General features: G+C 38.1%; 1 long non-coding RNA gene across 7 annotated transcripts in view; it reads left to right on the top strand.

The window, feature by feature from the left end:
- Nucleotides 1-3434, top strand: part of LOC126100758 (uncharacterized) — a 41653-nt gene extending 38219 nt beyond the window's left edge. For all 7 annotated transcript variants that reach the window (XR_007522209.1, XR_007522207.1, XR_007522208.1 and 4 more), the window contains 2 exons: nucleotides 1466-1571; nucleotides 1695-3434. This is a non-coding gene — a long non-coding RNA (uncharacterized LOC126100758). The remainder of the gene's footprint in view (nucleotides 1-1465; nucleotides 1572-1694) is intronic.
- Nucleotides 3435-20361: the final 16927 nt, after the last annotated feature.

Consider the following 20361-nt stretch of genomic DNA (forward strand, 5'->3'; position numbering starts at 1 on the left):
GTTTCATTGATCACTTGAATGGATATTTTCTACATCTGCACTACATACATACTTCGCAAATCACTCTACAGTGCATAGCAAAGAATACTTAGAATTGTACCATACATTGGTAAATTTTTCTATTTGTCATACATAGACTGTGGAAGGATGACCTCTGTGCTGTAATTAATCTTCTCTTTGAATTCCCTTTGGGAACAGTGCATAGTGGGCTGAAGAGTATCTGTAGATTCTTTACTTAATTCCAGTTCCAGAATCTGTGTAAGTAGACATTCATTGGATAATTGGCATCTTCTGGTGTCGTCCTATTTAGATTCTTCATCTCTCTATGAATAAAACTTATCATTCATGCCATCCTTTTTATATGTCTGATTGATATGGGACTGTCACACTTAAGCAGTATTCTAAGATAAGACACTCAAGTGATTAATAAGGAGTCTCCTCTGTAGACTGACTGCATTTTCTTAGTATTCTGTGAACTAACTGAACTACTACTATAATGAGTCAGATCACCAATAACTTTAATCTTATAACAATTCAGTGCTCCTTTAACCCAAACACACACAGGCTCAGACTCATTTATTTTGCGATGATTCGTCACACTTTGGTGTGCCCTATCCAAAGGCGGGTTGTCTTCATTGTGACTTGATGACAGTCTGTCTTACGCATGGTAATTTCGCCCCATCTCAGCTGTTTTATTTCCCTGTCCCCCATTAGTGTGTGTCTGGCCACGAAGATGCTATGAGTATTGGAAAAGTAAGGAATGTAAAGTAGACATTATTAAAATATCCTTTCTGTTCACTCCATGTCATGGGGCATCTTTGAAATGTGCGTGGGTTCTTGTTATTTTTATGAACTGTTAGAAACAGTGTGTTAATTTTACAGTACTGAAAGAGTTAATCATGCATATCTGGTGCATTTGTATTTGGTGCAAGAAAGACAGCGGTGAGTGTCTGGCATTGTCATTGTAAAACAATTTTGGAGGGGACATAGTGCTGTTCTTTAGGATGCTTGTGATTGCATCTTAGTATTGTGTTATCTGTAATGATATCGCTGACACTGGCAGTCACAGATCAGTAAGCTGTTTCTGTTCTTATAAAAATGTAAGTTTAATACACTGTGATATTACATAGCATATGACAAAATATACCGGACTTGCTTCATTATTGCATTATTCATTGTGTATTTTGAAGCAGCGTAATTTTATCATTTACAGTGTTCAAATATTAATGATGCAGTCGAGAAATAGTTTAGCAAGGAAGCACGTCAAGTGCCTGAGAACACAGCAGTAGCTCAAGCCACTGTTGAATTTGTTAAGTTGTCATTGTTGCAAGTTAAACCTTTTTTACTACTATCTTTGTATTAACATGTGTTGTGTTTCTTATTTTGTAAGTTATTGTGCTTATAATGATACAATACTAAAATCCTTTAGAAGGACTTGAAAATGAGCTATGCTGTTTACATATAGGGACATTGTAATACACCTGCTACTACTACTGAATACCTGGAACAAGGAAAAAGTTACTGGAAACTGTGTGCTAAACAGTGAGGAACGTTCGGAAAATAAAGACAAGGTAATTTGAAATGTTAGAATTAATGACTGTGTAGAAAAAGTTAAAGTTGAGGAAAAATGCTTTTCAGGGTGATGTCATTTTTCTCTCCTTATAAGTGTCTTCTGTGGTTCTGTTTTGTTGCAGGCAACAAGGAACCAACCTTAACAATCAAGGGAAGTAAATGCAAGATAGCCCAAGACTGTTTCTGTCATTACTTCCAATGGAAAATAGCTTCAAATCCAACAAGTGTGGGTGCGTGCACAGACACCACAGATGTCAGCTGTTGTAGGTTGATAAATTTGTTGATTGGGATCTGATTGTGTACTGTGTCTGTGTATATTGCAGAAACTGTACATAAAGTTTTTTCTGTTTTTGAAAATAGTTGATCTTAAGATCGTCATTTACTGTGGCAATGTTCAAACAGAGATATTAAATGTATTATGTAAGATTAAATGTATTTGGATTTTCCATTAAACAAAAACAAAGATGTTAACTTAGTTGGGTAGTAGTACTTGCTGTGTTTGTGGTTTCCAGTGTTGTGATGGTTGGTAGAGGAACAAGGATGATTTGTTGGATGGTTGATGAGGAAATGAAGTTGGATATGTTATTGTGGAGAAAAACTGTTAATTTAGTTTCATAGCACTCTGCTGTACTTTCATTTGTTGCCAAGAGGAATTTCATCTTTGTGGACAGATGACCGTGACACGATGTTACGGTAGAACTGTTACATTGAACCTGAGAATGGGAGCTTGTTCTCTTGATATGTGTATTCAACAGGAAGAACAATATCACGAGGTTGAATGCAATAATTCAGGATAATAGTTAAAATTTGAAATAGCTAGTTGATTTGTTCATAATTTATCTAGCGTCTCTTAATTTTGGAATGCTCTGCAATTATAACAGACTGGTACAGGCACAACTGTAGTATCAGAATTGCATGTAACATCACTGTTTACGAAGTATAAACCATAAATAGATGTAAACAATTAAATATTGTCCAGAATTATTATTCGAACTGTTGAAATGTGCTCTCTCTTGTCTTTAGAGGCATGCAAATATTACTGAGCATGCACAACATTCAGCACATCTGGTATACGAGACTTTTGAAAAGTGATAGAAAACTATTAGAGATACACTGTTATCAAATGTATGTTTAAAATTGAACTGGAAAACTGTTAAGTGCTTCAGCAAGGACTGTTAGCAGAATGATTATCCTTAACACAGATGGGTCATAGGGCAGCTGTGAAAGTTGTAGTCTACATAACTTTTGAAAAGTTAAATGTAGCTTTTCCAAGTAGCTAATAGTGACTCATATGAACTTGTCACTATGTTAGTAATAATTTCTTGACTTCCATTGTAAAAAGTTGAAACATAGTCCCAATCATTTGCATACTATTTCTAACTGGTGACATAATTTCCCTGCTTCCCGAACCTATGTAGTATTATAATGTCCAGTTTTCTAAAAAGAGTGAAGCAACATTTCACAGTGAAATACAAGATATGAATGATGGTAATTTGCAAATATTTTCTTAATATTTTGTGTATTTGTCAAGAAGTTAAACATAATTAATACCTATAGCAAACATTTAATGATGCTTCAACTGTTTCATGTCATCACTTTATAAATGAAAACTGAGTAAATAGTACAGTCCCATGTGCTTTTTTAAATGCATTATTGTTCTTTGGGAGAAGGAGAATTAATATTTTCATCAGCTAGTTATGTGATTAAAATTTTTGTATGGCTTGGTTATGAAGAAAAACAAATGTTATGGTTATGTTAATAGTAAATTAATAATATGAACTACACAAGTGAGAATGTAATGTGCGAAAGAAATGCTTCTTAAATGGTGAAATTATGAAGTAAAAGGAAATTAACAAATGGTTTATTTACACTTGCTCTCATTTTAGGTTATGATGATGTTGATAATTTTGTATTGTATACTAGTGACAAATACAATGACACAGCTACTCTTTGTCATATGGTTTCATGTAAATTATAAGTTGTCCTGCTACAGTGCCATTTCAATCATTTTAAGTAAGAGTATCTTCACCTTCCTTACAAGACCTATAATAGCACGTACTTTGGTGTTTAACATATAGAATGAAATTTACGCTAGTAAAGTAGAGAGATTATTCGAGTATGTCTGGCATTTGGCATTCAAAACTAAAATTGTTATGCCAGATAACGTCCAAAATTACAGACTTGATTTTTTGCCACTGTTGAATTTTTCAATACTTATTAAATTTTTTTTATCTGTTTACATTCTTAGTTATGCACAATGTAGGTTTTTTCTATGTACTGTAGAATGTAAATAACTTTTTTGGTCTCTTATGAGAGAACTCTTGTAAAAAAAGTTAAGTCCTCATTCAACCTTTTCAATGTTTCAACAAAAACAAAGCAAATAATTAGATAAAAGATTAAGAAGACAACAAAGCATAAAATCCATTACAGTAACATGACTGAGAATGGTGAAATTAGTTAACTTCCAATGTTAGCAGAGTACGCAGTGATGCCATTTCTGTATACTCTGAAACATAGTCTCTAATCAGCATAGTTTGCTGAAGCACATCAACTGAGTATGGTGTCACCAATCTCCATGCAGGAAAATTTGTGGCTGATTTACACACAATATGTGATGTGCATGCACCAATAATAGTGGATTTTGAGTAGAAAGTTATTGGCGTAAAACAAGCTTTACAGCAGATAATTTGATGGTCTTAGTTAATTACATCAGCATGAGAACTTAATTATTAAACTTGGTCCATCATTAATATTTGATTGAGGTATGCAAGAAGCTGTGTAAAGTAAACTAGGTGAGAAAAAAAGAACTAAAATAAAGGAAGTAGTTGTTCTGCAAATTACGTAGTAAACCACTTTTCCTTCCCGGCCAAGGACAAAGTGTGTATTGTTTTAGTGTTCTCTATTATTAATTCAAGTAAGGTTCATGAGGGAGGGATATGAGGCCAAGAGACTCAATATTCTAATCATACTTGAATAACTTAGACCCAGTAAATCATGAGTCATCATCTGGTCTCCTAATACTTACAAAGTGCTGTAAGAGACTACATAAACAATTGTATGTTGTGTGTTACACACTACAGAAACTTGATGTGTAGTTGGTTCTTCCGTTTACTTTGATGTAAAAATGGCTTAACTGATTCAGCAGTATGGATTATCACTTTTGGTGTTTGTGCATGATAATGGCCAATGAGGCTGCAATTAGCTATTGTTAAAATGCGATTGTGAATAAAGAATGTTGGGCCCTAATTTCCAACATATATCAGTGAAGACACAGACAGTTTGTTTGGAGCACATCAAATTCCTATTTTTTTCAGTAACTGTGGTCCATTCATTGATATTAATGTGTTTAATGTATCTGATACCAGTCAAACTAGATGATAGTGCCCTTCTCTACGACAACAACAAAACAACAACAACCAATGACACTAGAACTCAATTTGAATGGTGGGCTAACCCTTTCTGTAGCCTAATTTGATGAGGGGAAAACAATTAAGTCAATATTAGCTACTATCAGAGCTAGACGAGGTGGGAAAGTGAGAAGAGACACAAGTAGGACCAGTTCTTAACTTTGTAAGATGTTTGATCTCGTAACTCGTACCTATATTTTTGTGGAGGAAAGTAACTTCACTGCTATTTTATGGCAGAAGAAAATAGTTATTGGTTACTATATAACTGATGTTCGTTAGAAAAAGAAAATTTGCAAATAGGAAACATTTTTATTATTCTCTTTCTCAGACCCACTTATTTTCACTTGTGTGTGTGTGTGTGTGTGTGTGTGTGTGTGTGTGTGTGTCGTCATGCAATAACAGGTAGTAAACTGTAGACCCATGATGATGCATATTGTACATTTATGCAGCTATTTGCTGGGGTATTCCTATCTTTTTCCTTCCCCAACAGCTTCTATCCTCTACCATCTCCCTCTAGTACCATCAATGTTATTTTCATTGTTATTTTTTAATGTCTTAATATGTCCTATCATTCTGCCCCTTCAACTAGTCTATGCTTTGCACATACTCCTTTCCTCATCGACTCTGCAGAGAATCGCATCATTATAAGCCTTCCTGTGTTTCAGCATACTTACGTAGCACAGCATCTCAGATGCTTTGGTTCTTTTCTTTTCCAGATTTCCCAGAGACCATGAATTCACTTCAAAATGCACAGTACAGAAGTTTCACAGTATCAAATATTTCTTCCTCAAAACTAAGGCATACATTTGATGCTAGTTGACTTCTCTTAGTGAAGAATATCCTTTTTTTTCCTTGTGCCAGTCGCCTAATATCCTTGTTTCTTCATCCACCATGCATTATATTGCTCCAAAGATAGCGAAACCCTTCACTTCATCTCCTCACCAATTTTTATGTTAATTTACTAATATCATTTCAACCAGTCCTCATTACTTTCCTTTTTCTTCAGTTTCCTTTCAATGCATATTTTGTGCTCATTACACTGTTCATTTCAATTAGCAGGCCCTGTATTTCTTCCTTGCTTTCACTGATGATTGCAATGTCTTTGGAAAATTGTATCAGTGAAATTGTTTCACCCTGAATTGTAATCCTGCTTTCAAATCTCTTTTATTTCTGCCATTGCTTCTTAGTTGTACAGGTTTAAGAGGAGAGAAACACTGCATTCCTGTCTTACTCCTTTTTTAATCCAAATACTTCGTTCTTGGTTTTCCTTTCATCTTACCTCTAGGTTCTTGTGTATACTGTATACTACATGTATTTCCCTCTAGCATATTTGTCTGAGAATTTTAAACATCTTGCACCATAACATCATCAAATGCTTTATCTAGGTCTTAACTCTTATTCCTATTTCTGTGATTCGATAATAAATTCTGTTGGGAAGGGCATACCACAGAATTGCTTAAGCACCTAAACAAGTCTATATTTGCAGTGAGAATGATGTCAGATGTAGGAGATATAAATATAAGAAGACTTGCATACTTTGCTTACTTTCGTTCTATTATGTCATATGGGATCATATTCTGGGGCAACTCATCAACACCGAGCAAAAGCTTTTAGGGTCCAAAAGCATGTGATACGAATCATTTGTGGTGTAAATTGAAGAACATCATGTAGAAACCAGTTCAAGGGACTTGGTATTCTAACTACTGCTTCTCAGTATATTTATTCCTTAATGAAATTTGTTGCAAGACATACATCTCTATTTCCAACCAATAGCTCAATACATAGTATCAATAGTAGTATTAAGAACAATCTACATAAAGACCTAAAATCACTTAACCTTGGTCCAAAAATGGGTCCAATATTCAGGAACAAACATGTTCAATAAATTGACAGCAACAATTAAAAACTTGGTTTCAGATAAAACACAGTTTAAACTGAGTTTGAAAGGCTTTTTGATAGGCAACTCCTCCTACTCTATAGATAAATATCTTAACAGAGACAGTTAAGTCAGCTTAAGTAAAAATGTCTTAGATTTCAGCTTTGACAGCACTTAGTCACAACAGTCAAGTTTAGGTATTTTGTGTATGATAAATTTATTAATAGTGCATAACAATCTTTGATTCTGACAGCGTGTTAATTCTGTAAGTATTAGCTGTTCCAGTTTACTGCATTGTATTCACCTATTTCGACAATCTCCTGACAAATGATTAGGGTAGTGAGTATTTTGTTCAAGTTTTTTATGTTATACTTTGACATGTTCCACACCCACGAGAATCATCTCATTTTTTGGGCCTATGGAACAAAAACTGAAACTAATCTAATCTAAACAGCCTCAGAGCTGCTACTCTGGTGCCTTTAACTTTTCTAAACTCAAACTGATCAGATTCTAACAGATCCTCAGTTTTATTGTGCAATGGTTCTTGAGTTAAAAACAATTGTTGAAGGAGGACACACCTTTTCATTACACTGATTTTTAAATATATAGATGCACTGTAGATGGTAATAATGCACATATTTTCTTTACAATAATTATTAAACAGTGATTTCTGGTTTTAAATGCTTATGTGTTCTGGGGAGAGAGAGAGAGAGAGAGAGAGAGAGAGAGAGAGAGAGAGAGAGAGAGAGAGAGAGAGAGAGAGGGGGGGGGGAGTCAAATTTTTGTTTAATTGCCATCACATTAAAGATTAATACATTTAGGACAAAACTAAAAATTTACACGTAATGTCAATGGTCTCCATAAATTCAGCAACAGAAACAATGTGGGAGTATTATACAGATAACAGTATTCATGAAAGAATTCTTATTTTTGACTGAGCAATGTAATTCATTATAGAGTATGTTGCCTAGGTTCTCCAAATTGTCATGACAATTTATTCATCATTATTTGTTTTAAAGAATTGGAGATACTTATTTACAATTGAAACAGTCTAAGATGTATATCTACATGACAAGTAATAGTGCCTATTCTTTGAAGATTTGGTAGGTAGATGTATATGGTGGCAATCGCGTAATAATCTTGGTGATCCATTTTTGCATAACAAATATTTTCTTGTGTATTGGCTCCAGGAAGAAATGCCATATGACATGACTGAGTTAACTACAGCAAAGTACACAGTTTTGATGGTAGTCAGTCACATTTCTGACTAATAATTGTAAAGACATTGTAGCGGAAGCTACATGTTTTGCACAGAAGTTTTTCTATCGATAATCCATTGCACTATGCTATGTTGTCTATCCAAAGCCCCAGAAATTTGGTCTTTTTGACCTTTCCAGTAACTTTCTTGTCCATGACTAATGATTCTGTTTGCATTTTCTGGATCCTCGCTGGACAGATTATATGAGCTTTTTGTTCAATTTTAAGCAAAATATTATCATAAGGCCAGTGCCAGCCTTTCACTGCTGTCAACTAAGTCAGTTCTCATCTGCTGTGGAGAAAAGTTGCTTGAGAGGAGATCTGTAGTAATAAAAATAATGTTTGAAAATAATGGGATGGATAAAAATCTGCTCGCCAAGTGGCAGCAGGAAAGAAACACACAGAAAAGATGTGGAAACGTGAGCTTTTGGTGCCAGTGGCTAGTTTTTCTGGCAGTAAGACTGAAGAGAAAGCAAGAGGGATGATGGAAAAAGACTATTAAGATTTAGGAAATGGGAAAAGCCACCCAGTACCCCAGGCTGGACAGGGTGAGAATGAAAGACTGAATATTGATGCCTGCGCTGAAAGAGATTTGAAAACCTTAGGACTTGAAGGTAGATACCATAATAACCAGAACAGAAATTACAGGAAAAAAGCGATATGAGCAGAAAACTAAGTGCAGGAAAAAACACAGAGCAGGAAATAAAATAGAACGAAACAAAGAAAAAGAATAGTTGCTAAAACGAAATGTTGATACCACTGATATCAATGTAGTTAACCCAGGTGGGTGACAAGAACCAAGCACATGTTGTAAAGCCAGTTCCCTCCTGCGGAGTTCTGCAAAATTGGTATCAAGGGCAAGTATTCTGATGACGTGTGGTGAAACAGGCACCAAGGTCACAACTGTCATGTTGTAGAGCATGCTCTGCAACAGGATATTATATGTTGACATTATATTCTCTCTGTCTATGCCTGTTCATCCTAAATTATGGTAGTTGGACAGTTATTACATAACAGCTGGTACAAGCGTAATTTGACAAGCAGTTCTCCCTTTGATAATATACATTTTGTCAGTTACAGGACTGATGTATGTGGTGGTAGGAAGGAGCATTGAGCAAGTCTTACAGCAGAAATGGTCAAAGGGGTAGGAGCAGTAGGTACAGAAGAAGCATGTGGTCTGAAAGGGATGTTGGGGGAGAGGTGAAAAGTTATGCTCTGTGAGGAGAACAAAATGTCAGAGTGGACCTCATTTCATGGCATAATCTCAGGAAGTCGTAGTCTGTTGAAGTATCTGATTAGAGTGACAAGAAGTGTACTCCCAAGTCTTTTCTATATTATTATTATTATTATTATTATTATTATTATTATTATTATTATTATTATTATTTATTTTTTGAATCAGTAGTATCAAATTAGACATGAGAGCACAGGAGATCCTCTTTTGAACTAGACTGGTGGATTAATTATGTAAAGGCTGGGTTGAGAAAAGATTGGTATGGGGAGGAGCCAGGGCCGTCCGTACCCCCGAAACTCTCCTTAATCAGTAACTTGAATGGGATTTATCCTTTTCTCATGTCAAATGACACTGTAATGTTGCTGATATTGGTTAGCAATTTTCTATTCAAATTTACAACTAACTGTGTAGCTCTGTCTTATTGTTTGTTTTCTGTAGCGACTCTATCTTCTTTGTATGTGTGCTTTTGTTTATTTGGCAAATTGTAAGTCGTTAATGCTCTTCTTTTGCAGTTTTTCTCTGAGAACATGATTGCCATATACAGTGAAAAATAAAATATTCATTTGGGTTTTGGTCTTGTTAGTGTCACCCAGTACTGATGTATCCTGTACCGTGCATCACAATGTTCTGTTAAAGGGTTACCTCTTTTTTGATGAATCTGGCTTGTATGTAATTTCAATCAGCAAGTAGAATTTTGCAGACCAGCTACGCTCTGCCCACCCATGCAGACCTCTCTGAAGCATCTTCTCTGCTGCAGGAAATTGCTAAAGCTTTCCAACTAATGACTTATTGTATTATAAATTATCAAATGAAGATTGAACATGTATTGTTACTTTCAACCGTCCATTTCCAGATATTTACTGCATAATTGCATTTACAATTCAGTTCATTAACATGACACTAATTCATTCTTTCTCTATGAGAACTCAAACAAGAGCGCCGCCAATTTAACAGTAATACAAAAGCTTTGTTACATTAAAATAAAAAAAATATCATTTGCTTTTCTCCTAAGAGATTCCATAATTCCATTTATTCTGTGCATGTTTCGTGGGTCCGTTGACTGCGCACCAGATGCTCAGCAAGTAGTCAGCATTCTCCTAGCTTCCGTGCACTGCAGCACATCTGTCCGCCCTCTCTGTAGGAACATACAGTTCACACAGTATGTCTGTCGATCTTTAACACCCTATAAAACATCATGTACATCCTTAGCTGATGGATCAGTTCTTTGTATAGTGGAACAGGACTTGACCACAATGTCCTGTTACACTACATACCCTGCACTCAAGCTAAGATGTCGCTTTACCATTTTCTTTTATGATATACAATTTTGATATATTTCATGGCACATAGCTGCCTTCTTATTAAATTTCCTTTCAGCATTCATTTTATTTCTTATTGCATTATTACATACGATATACATTTTCGTGTATCTCAATTCCCAGACTGTCAGATAGTACCCATTATACATAATTGGTGTACTGTTTTGTTACATTTCGAATAAGTGTTCCTTAAATACTGTAACAAATTATTTAGGAACAAAGGGGACGACTCACTGACAGCCAGAAGTGCTGCATCATTGATTGGTACACAGACAAAAGGTGCAGATCTTTGCTAGCTTCCAGAATAAATTCCTTTTTCAAGCTTGTAGGAGAGACATGCACACACACACACACACACACTCACATGCACATGCCTGTCTCCCTACATTGTGCTCATTCGACTACCAGCCCTTTCCATTATGAGTTTACTGGGGTGAAGTGAGAGTGCAGGGTGGGGTGGAGTGAGGGATGAAGAGAGGCAGGAGGCAGGGAGGGGGTAGGATGGAAGCGGCTCATGAGAAAGTGGGGAGCCATCTGTGGGCTAGCTAGGGATGCAGGTAGAGGGGGCAGTTGACAGACGGCTGGGCACGCAATTTCCCAGACGAGGGTAGAGATGGCAGCACACAACTAGCTGACACAAATTGGGCGGGGATACTGGGACGGGTACACACACATACTCTCTCTCTCTCTCTCTCTCTCTCTCTCTCTCTCTCTCTCTCTCCTATGGGATTGAAGGATGTGCTGTAAGGATAGCTCCCATCTGCACAGCTTAGAAAAGCTGGTGGTGGTGGGGAGGATCCAGAGCTCTGCTGCATGTTTTGCCACTGGGTGGTCCACTGGTCCATCTAGTTTTTGGCGATGGCCCTTCATTCTGCTTGACAGCTGGTTGGTTGTCATAGCAATATAAAACACTGTGCAGTGGTTGCAGCACAGCAGAACTTGTACATGACATGGCTGCTTAGTGGCCCGACCTCTGACCATACCCTTCTGGAAAACCCAGATGCAAGAACTGCCCAATCCACCCACCCAGCACCTCCTACTCCAGTCCTGTCACAGTCTTATCCCGGCCATGTCATATACCAGCTCTGCTGCAACCACTGCACAGTATTTTACATTGGTATGACAACCAACCAGGTGCCAGCCAGAATGAATGGCCATCACTAAACTGTTAGCAAAAACTAGGTGGACCACCCAATGGCACAAAATGCAGCAGAGCAAAGCATATGAATTTTCAATGGCTACCTCAACCCATGTCATCTGGATCCTCCCCACCACCACCACCACCAGCTATTCTGAGCTGTGCAGATGGAAGCTATCCTGCCAGCACATCCTTCACTCCTGTTACCTCCCTGGACTAAACCTAAGGTAACTCACTGTCCCCAAACCTCCGCCACCATCCCCTGACCCAGTACCCCCACCCAATTTGTGTCAGCTAGTTGTGTGCTGCCATCTCACGCCATAGTCTGTGAAATTGCGTGCCCAGCTGTCTGCCACCTGCTATCTCTACCTGCACCCCTAGCTAGCCCAGAGATGACTCCCCACTCCCACAAGCCACTAAATGCTTCCCCTTAACCCCTTCCCTGTCTGCCATCTCTCTTCATCCCACACACCACACCACCCCACCCCACCCCACCCTACACCTCCACCTTGCCCCAGCACACGCACGGTGGGCCAGGAAAGAGCTGGCAGTCAAATGAGCACATTGTAGAGACACAGGTGTGTGTGTGTGTGTGTGTGTGTGTGTGTGTGTGTGTGTGTCTGCATGCATGCACGCCTGTTTCTCCCACAAGCATGAAAAAGGCATTTCATCCTGAAGGCTAGCAAAATTCTGCAACTTTTGTCTGTGGCCCTATAGATGGCTCAGCTCTTCTTTCGGTCGGTCATCTCCTTCGTTCCTAAATAATTCGTAATGCTCAACTAGAACTTCCCACATATTTCATTTTCCTTTTATTAGCATATAACATATAAAGGCCCTTAATTTTTAAGAACAAGAGCATTAGTTAGTTCTATTTTATGTTTCATCAACAACAGAATACATCTCGAAATTTCAAGTTACATTTGGGAATATGTAAATCTCCTTAATTATCTTTACTATTTATGTTCAATATCTCCTTGTTTAGTGTGTTCACTTGTCCTTCTAACTCCTAAATAAATTCTTTTTTATTGTATAGTAGCTGAACTAACCCATTTTTGGGTGTACTGCACAACTTAGTTTCATTTGTATGTGAAAGTGACCCATTCTCAACTATTTCAAAAAAGTGGTACGGACCATTTCTCTTATGAATGGACCCAACCTATGGTATAGATCAGTCACTCCAGGGTCTCTCTACCCTCATAATATACGATCCATTGTGAGTCCACATTCTTTGTATGACTTATTTTTGTTGGACAGTACTGGTTAGCATCCTTTAACAACTTTATTGACTAGTAAAGAAGAACTTCATTAATATTTTTCCTTGAATTTTACTCTGTTATGATTTCAGCATGTTCTTTCTTGTCTCTCTATGTAATCTTTGTCGTACTCACTATCGTTGCCCTGTAGTATCAATAATTTTCATTTGTATGTCTCTAACCCACTGGGTTCTTTATTGTAGTTTATGTGGATCATTTAGCACATCTTACATTACTGCATTGCTGTATCCTTTATTCGCCTGGGAAATATGATGCAACTAAATTGTATTGTGGGAGTAGTCCATTGTTTCTGTGTATCTGTCAATAAATTTGATTGGAATGTTTTTATTTATCTGGATATCTTTTCTGAGTTGATCTTGAACTTCTTCATTACTCTGTTCCATTAATATGTTAGCACTAGTTAGTATGCATATTTTATTTGAATGAAAGACTTCTGTATTTACAGATAAACTTGGCTAAAAAGTTACTTCTACCGTATAGTGATCTAGACTACATCTTAAATTCCTATTGGAAAACTCAATTATTACATGATGTTTCAGTAACCAATCTATACCTAGCAATACTTGTATTATGAGAAGGAGCCACAGTCTCCGGATGGACGTTCTCCTGGGATTCACGTTTCTTGTTTCTGGTGCAAACTGACAGTTAATTGTAACCATCCTAATGACGATGAAACACACAAATTGCATCGTGTTGTGGCACTGCTGTGTGCTCATGGGGGCCCTACATGATATTAGGCAGGTATACCAGTTTCTTCGGCTCTTCAGTGTATACAAAGAATCACCACAAATATGTGAGTTGTCTAATACTAAATTGGTGATCCTGTAATACACAACTGAATCAAAGAAATATTGATGAAAAATGAGTCCAAATGGTTCACATCCGTTCCCTTTCACATAAAAATGGCTTAATCTTTGCCACATTCTTACCAGATTTTAAAGCTTCAATTTCCACAATATTTGCATTTTCAGTAACGACGTTGTGATATGTGTTTATATTTCAAAGATTAATTTTTTTTATTTGATTGTTTATACTGATAGAATGTGTATGTGTCTTTCAATAGCATATGTTCCTGATGCAATATTTGGTATTTGATATGTTATATGGTTTTATCACGACACTCTTTCCTTTAGTTAGCCTTTGCTATTACTTGTTCCATCACCTGTTTTCTCATCCTAAGTTCTGTCTTGAGCCAGAGGATCTGTGAAAACTTAAGAGAATATATCTTTTGACACCAGCTTGAGAAGTAATTAACATGGAGTTGATATATGTGGCATGTGTATCACACTCTAAAAATCATCAAAATTTTCCCTTTAGGGTGTTGATGGTGACAGTATATTAAACACCTACAACTGACCTCCTTTAAGAGACACAGATTAGATGCTCATAGGTACTTTGCTGTAAGTACTTATTCGTCGTCATTTCTTCTCACCATCTCTTTCCATTCCTTTGGGATAAACTGTGGTCCATTGTCCATCTGCAGCTTTGGTTTACAAAACACCTTCAAGAAATGATTTTTTCATCTTGCTGATTGCTTATCAAAGTTGGTACAACTTCATATATATACTTCCAGCACAAACAGCACTCATGTGAAGCTTTCATGATAGTTTGGTAGAGTGCCAAGTAAGTCTGTTGCTACTGCACCCTTGATTCCACCAGGTATAATTGGGTGCATAAAACCTTGGAAATTGATGGTTGTTGCTTTTATCTCTTGAGAAACTTCACATATAAATAAAATTTTTCAAATTTTTTGGGCATATCAAAGAATAAGTACTCTCTTCTTAGCTTCTCCAGGCACTTGCGTAGATCAAAGTTAGCACTGCTAAAGTGTATGAACCATGGAGGTATAATAAAAGAAGCTGTCATAATGCCAAAACTTGAAGACGAGGTATGCCATGTTAGCTGCCCCAAAGATTAGTTTCTGGTATTAGTGTTTTGATCAAAACTGCCAGCTTGCGTCTTTTACAGATTTACTAGTTGTTCGGATTATGGCCTAAAGTGTGAAGAAATCACATTAAATTTGTAACGGGACTTGACGCAACACTAGTTGATAGGCATGTGAACTAAATATGAAGCACTCATAACTTGGCCAGATACAGACACAAAATATTAATTCTGATGTGTTAGGAACAACATTTTATTTAGACTAAACCAGATCACTGTTGCACATGCAGAAGAATCCAAGTATGTAATGAAACTAGACAAGGACATTTTTTACAAAGGTAGGTATATCGCTCAGGCATGGTCAGCAACTAAGTGAACTTTCTGACTGAACAAAACAGTTGTATAATGTTGCACTGCAGCGAAGAGAAATTTAATCAGTGCCGCTGGTGGCCAATGCATAAAGAATTTTGACAGCTTCACCAAATGAATCGGCTGATGACTTGTTATCAGTGGGTAGTGATGTCTGTTGCTCCACCAGCCCCTTCAGGAAGAGCGCAATATCACCCAGAGCACGTTCGATCTTCTGGTTGAGCTGCTGCTGCAAGTGGAAGTTGTTGTACTTGAGGTGCAGGCTGTTGCTGGTTGTGTTGTGCATACAATTGTGACAATTCTGGCAACACTAAGGCTGGCTTAATCCTATTGAAGGGGACAGTACTGGAGTTGCCATTAATTGAAATGTCTATTGTGTTTTCACTTCTGCCAATGAGACCATGAGGGCCTGTTTTGTTCTGTCTATGTATACCATCATTTGTGTGCGTGTCTGTGACTCAGGGAGCACAAAGATTTGCAATGTTCCATGCCTCAGTGCCATATGTGGTCGGGCATGTATCATCTGAGTCTCTCAGTTGCGATACCCTGTCATTGTGTGGTGTATGGCACCGCAGCGTTTGCTCAGCAGGGCAAATAGTTCATCTCTGAATTTTCAGCTGCAGTCTGTTGCAATGTGTAGTGGACAACCAAAATGGGATATCCAGTGTGAAACAAAGATGGAGGCTAGTGTTCCCATTGAAATATTGTATGGCCAGTGGTTAAAGCAGTCGATTGCTGTTAAAAGATATTGTTGGGCATTTGAGGGCAGTAATGTCCCCACTACATAACACACTTGTGTAAGTTGAACCAAGTGGCTGCCATGCAATGTCTACATGTTGTAATGTTGTGCCAATCACAGTTTGACTTGCATCCACCGCCAGTGCTAGAGGTGAGCGTCTGTCTACAGTAGTGGCGTTTTTCCCTTAACTTTAGGACCAGTCAATGCTGCTCAGTGCTACAGGTACATTTAACAACCTCTCTATAGTCGCTTCGTTTAAAACAACGGATAATCAGACAGATTGTAAAGGTGGTGCTATCGATATCGTTACTAATAATTGATCACAGCCACCTACTTAGGGTAAATACTATATTGTTGGCCTTCTAAGAAGTTCCAGAACGAACAGTTCCGCACCAACTGGCTAAGTGTCCCCTCTTATATTGCTTGTGCTTGTGCAGACGCTGCAAGAGGTCAGAGTTGGACGAGCGGCCGGAACTGAAGGAGAAAGTTTATGTACTTGAAGAAATATTTATTCGATTAAAATTCTGATGAGTGCAGTGACTAGAGGAAGTGTTTTTATAAACGTGGAAGGAAATTTTTGATTTTGGAAGTGGAGCATCGAAAGTTGTCGTTTGCATATCACAGCATCTTCTTTCAGTCAGTTAAATTTCGCATCTGTAACACGTCATCTTCGTGGTGTAGCAGTTTTAATGGCCAGTAGTGTATTTTGTACATGCAAATGTACATACAAAGAAAAAGAGGTATTAGATAGCATTCCGGGCACAGCTAGTAGTTGGTAAAATCCTCCAGCCGCCTCAAGTGCTTTAAAATTTACAAGCTTCCGAATGAGTACTCACGGCCACTGTCAAGTGATGACTGTCGTGCTGTTGTTGCTGCCGTCCTTATACAGAGGCGTTACCGCCCGTTTCAACCTTCCGATAGTTGGGTCTCAAGTGTGCTTAACTATACATCACTGCCTTTATTGAGGGTATTTTCAGAAATTTTGATCTCGAACGTTTCTTGTAGTGGGTTTGTTTTCGATAAACACTATGGCTGAGACACCAATTTGCTTTTCGGTGGTTTCCTGTTACACTCGCAAACAGCGCCGGGTTCAAATGGCTCTAAGCACTAAGGGGCTTAACATCTGAGGTCATCAGTCCCCTAAACTTAGAACTACCTAAACCTAACTAACCTAAAGACATGACACACATCCATGCCCGAGGCAGGATTCGAACCTGCGACCGTAGCGGTCGCGCGGTTTTAGACTGAAGCGCCTAGAACCGCTCGGCCACACCGGCCGGCACTGCGCCCGGGAAAAACGAGTGTCTATGCGTCTCATTGTAGATGACATCGAAGAAGTCTTCCACCTTTTCACATCCAGAAGGTCATATAATGATAAACATAACGATAAAAACAAGGCAAGAAGTTGTGACCAAAGTGATGTTCCCTTAGTACGCCATTAATAGATTGGTTATATCTAAAGCTAATGCGGTTTCCAGCACGATGCCATGTACCTGGTTAAAATATTCTCCACTATATGAAAAAGTAAGATGTCAGAGTGTTCTTAACCAAATCCACAACAGTATCGTCAAATAACCGGGTGTGCAAGTCTATAGAGTCTGTGATGGGAATGGTCGTGAATAATGAGATCACAAAATCAAAGCTGACCACCATACCACCTCCTCCAAGACACAGGCACTGAATTCTGTTGATGAAGTCAGTCGTATTCTTGGTATGGTACACGCAGCGACCAACTTGCTCGATAAGGAGGTGAGGCAAATGTTTTGTTCCACTGTAAGACGGCGACTGATTGTGTTCACGATGCGTCATAGGAATATATCCTGCTAATGAACTTTTGGAAGCCCATAAAACTTTGGTGGCGAAATGACAGAGGAGACTTTTACTGTCACTTTCTTCCAATGACGTATTCTCGAGAAGCTCCGATGCCTCCCTCATTATTGCAGACATTGGGTTGCTTTAAAATTTGTGGTGGATGACCTCCTCCGGCTTCACCTGAATCTTCACGTCTTAGACAGCTCGTTCCATTATGATGAGTGCATTGTCTTTGTCAGCTGGCAGGACCACGATGAGAGGGCCGTTGAGGAGCTCGTGTAAACCATTGGGCTTAGCTCTTGTCATTTTCATTGTTGCTGGCTTGAATTTTGACAGAATGCGGTTCGTTTGTCGATTAATTTCTTCTACAGTTTCACTAGGAAATTTTCGAACTGCTTGCTCCACGCCACATATTTTCACTTAAAATAAGAATTCAGCACTCACTTATCCGCAAAATATGTTAATTAACTTATCCATAGGAAAATGTAACTTTTAATTGCTAATTACTAGAGCATTACTTGATATTAGAAAATGTTTTTAGTCGGCAAAATACGGCCTACTATGCATGATGCAATTTTACGCAATATAAATACAAAACCTAACCACGAAATCTTCAACAGCCCAGATGAAGGAGATAGAAACGAACGAATTTAAGTATTAAATGTGCTTCATAACAATCACTTCGCTTTTCCCTACAAAAATGGTCAATTTTTCACTTGTAACACAGATACAGCTGCAAAGAGGCACCTGATCTGCCAACCCTGTCTTTTAAAAAGCATTATTGAGGAGATGTTGAACACGCTTTCTAGATACAGTAAGAGCGCCCAGCAGCAATATTTTAAATACACTATCAGTGATGACATGTCCGTAAAACATGCATAGTCTTCAGAGTATATGCTCAAATCGATCTCTCTGCATTTCCACAGATTTAATGACTCGCCGGATCATGTTTCTATGAACTCTTCGCTTAAAAGTGGGATCTCCAGTCAAAAGTGAAATAATGAAGACCATTGTACTCTCATTTCAGTGTTAGCACTAAATAGCTAAACTTATTTTGTATAAGACGTACTGTATTTGCTCGTACAACGATTAAGGAGCCAGAACCATATCTTTAATCCCAAAATTGAGAAATTAAAAGTATGTACAAGGACGAAATTTTGTAAGAGGTACTTTTATAATGTTAGTTTGCAAGGAATCACGGAGTGGTGTACGAGCGCGCGAATTTTGCTTCATCCTGTATATACCTACTAAGAGTAGGTTTGGAATCGCCCTTCCCCTATCTCTCTCACAAATTTGACGTTCCTTTCAATACTGCTGAAGTCTAATGGAGGCTGTTGCATTACCGCGTATATTTTTCCAGCACACTGACGTAAGTTGAATGTTTCTCAGACTGTTATAAAGCCGGCCAGAGTGGCCGAGCGGTTCTAGGCGCTTCAGTCTGGAACCGCGCGACCGCAGGGTCGAATCCTGCCTCGGGCATGGATGTGTGTGCTGTCCTTAGGTTAGTTAGGTTTAAGTAGTTCTAAGTTCTAGGGGACTGATGACCTCAGATGTTAAGTCCCATAGTGCTCAGAGCCATTTTAACCATTTTTTTTGAACTGTTATAAAATATTTGGTTATAATCAAGTCAAAAGTTTTCTGAAAATCTACAAATCCCAGACAATTCATTCTTCTTGATCCGTTCTATGGTTTCGTTCAGTGCTTGCAGGTGATCCTCTGCGCTGTAGCCATACAGTCAGATTATATGTAGTGTTCCATATTCTTAGAAGAAGTAGTACTTATCGGGGTTAGGATAAAGTCCTACAAACATATGCCCAGATAAAAATACTAGTCGAGATATGGGCCATTTTACATCGTCAGAACTCTGTGGTGTGTGATGACTACCTCTTGACGTTTATTGTTCGTTTATTACTAACTGCGTTATGACCAGACGAAACTACAATCTTCCAGCCACAACTGTGGATTCTTTGTTTGCTCTGGGAGACGGCTCATCTGAACTACAACGGATAAATATTACTTCACTTTAGTACATGAATGATAAAAAGATTTACTTAATTTGATACAGTCCTTGGCCACAGGAGTGCTTGGTAATTTGCAAATTTCATCGACTATACAGCATCACTTGATGTATACAATTACAACTCTGCAGATCTTGGTGCCTCTCGCGTCCATCTAGAAAAGATAACCTGAAGATGCCTAAATAAGGCGAAACGTGTCGTTGAAAAATAAAAAAAAAACTTAAGTTGCAACCAAGACTGTTTTTAACCAATACTGTTAAGCACCGGTTTGCTGTTATGCCACATATGGACTGGAAGAATTTCTACAACTCTTCTCTTGAAGTAAATGTTCAGCAATCACAAAAGTACATTTTCATCTGAGACCTGAATAACTTAAACCTACTGCTTCATCTGAGATCACGAACTGAAGCAGAGCAGTCCCATGCTCGGCTCTATATTGATCTTTGTGCGAAGGAGCTCCTG

The sequence above is a fragment of the Schistocerca cancellata genome, chromosome 9 (genome assembly GCF_023864275.1).
Source record: "Schistocerca cancellata isolate TAMUIC-IGC-003103 chromosome 9, iqSchCanc2.1, whole genome shotgun sequence".
Taxonomy (NCBI): domain Eukaryota; kingdom Metazoa; phylum Arthropoda; class Insecta; order Orthoptera; family Acrididae; genus Schistocerca; species Schistocerca cancellata.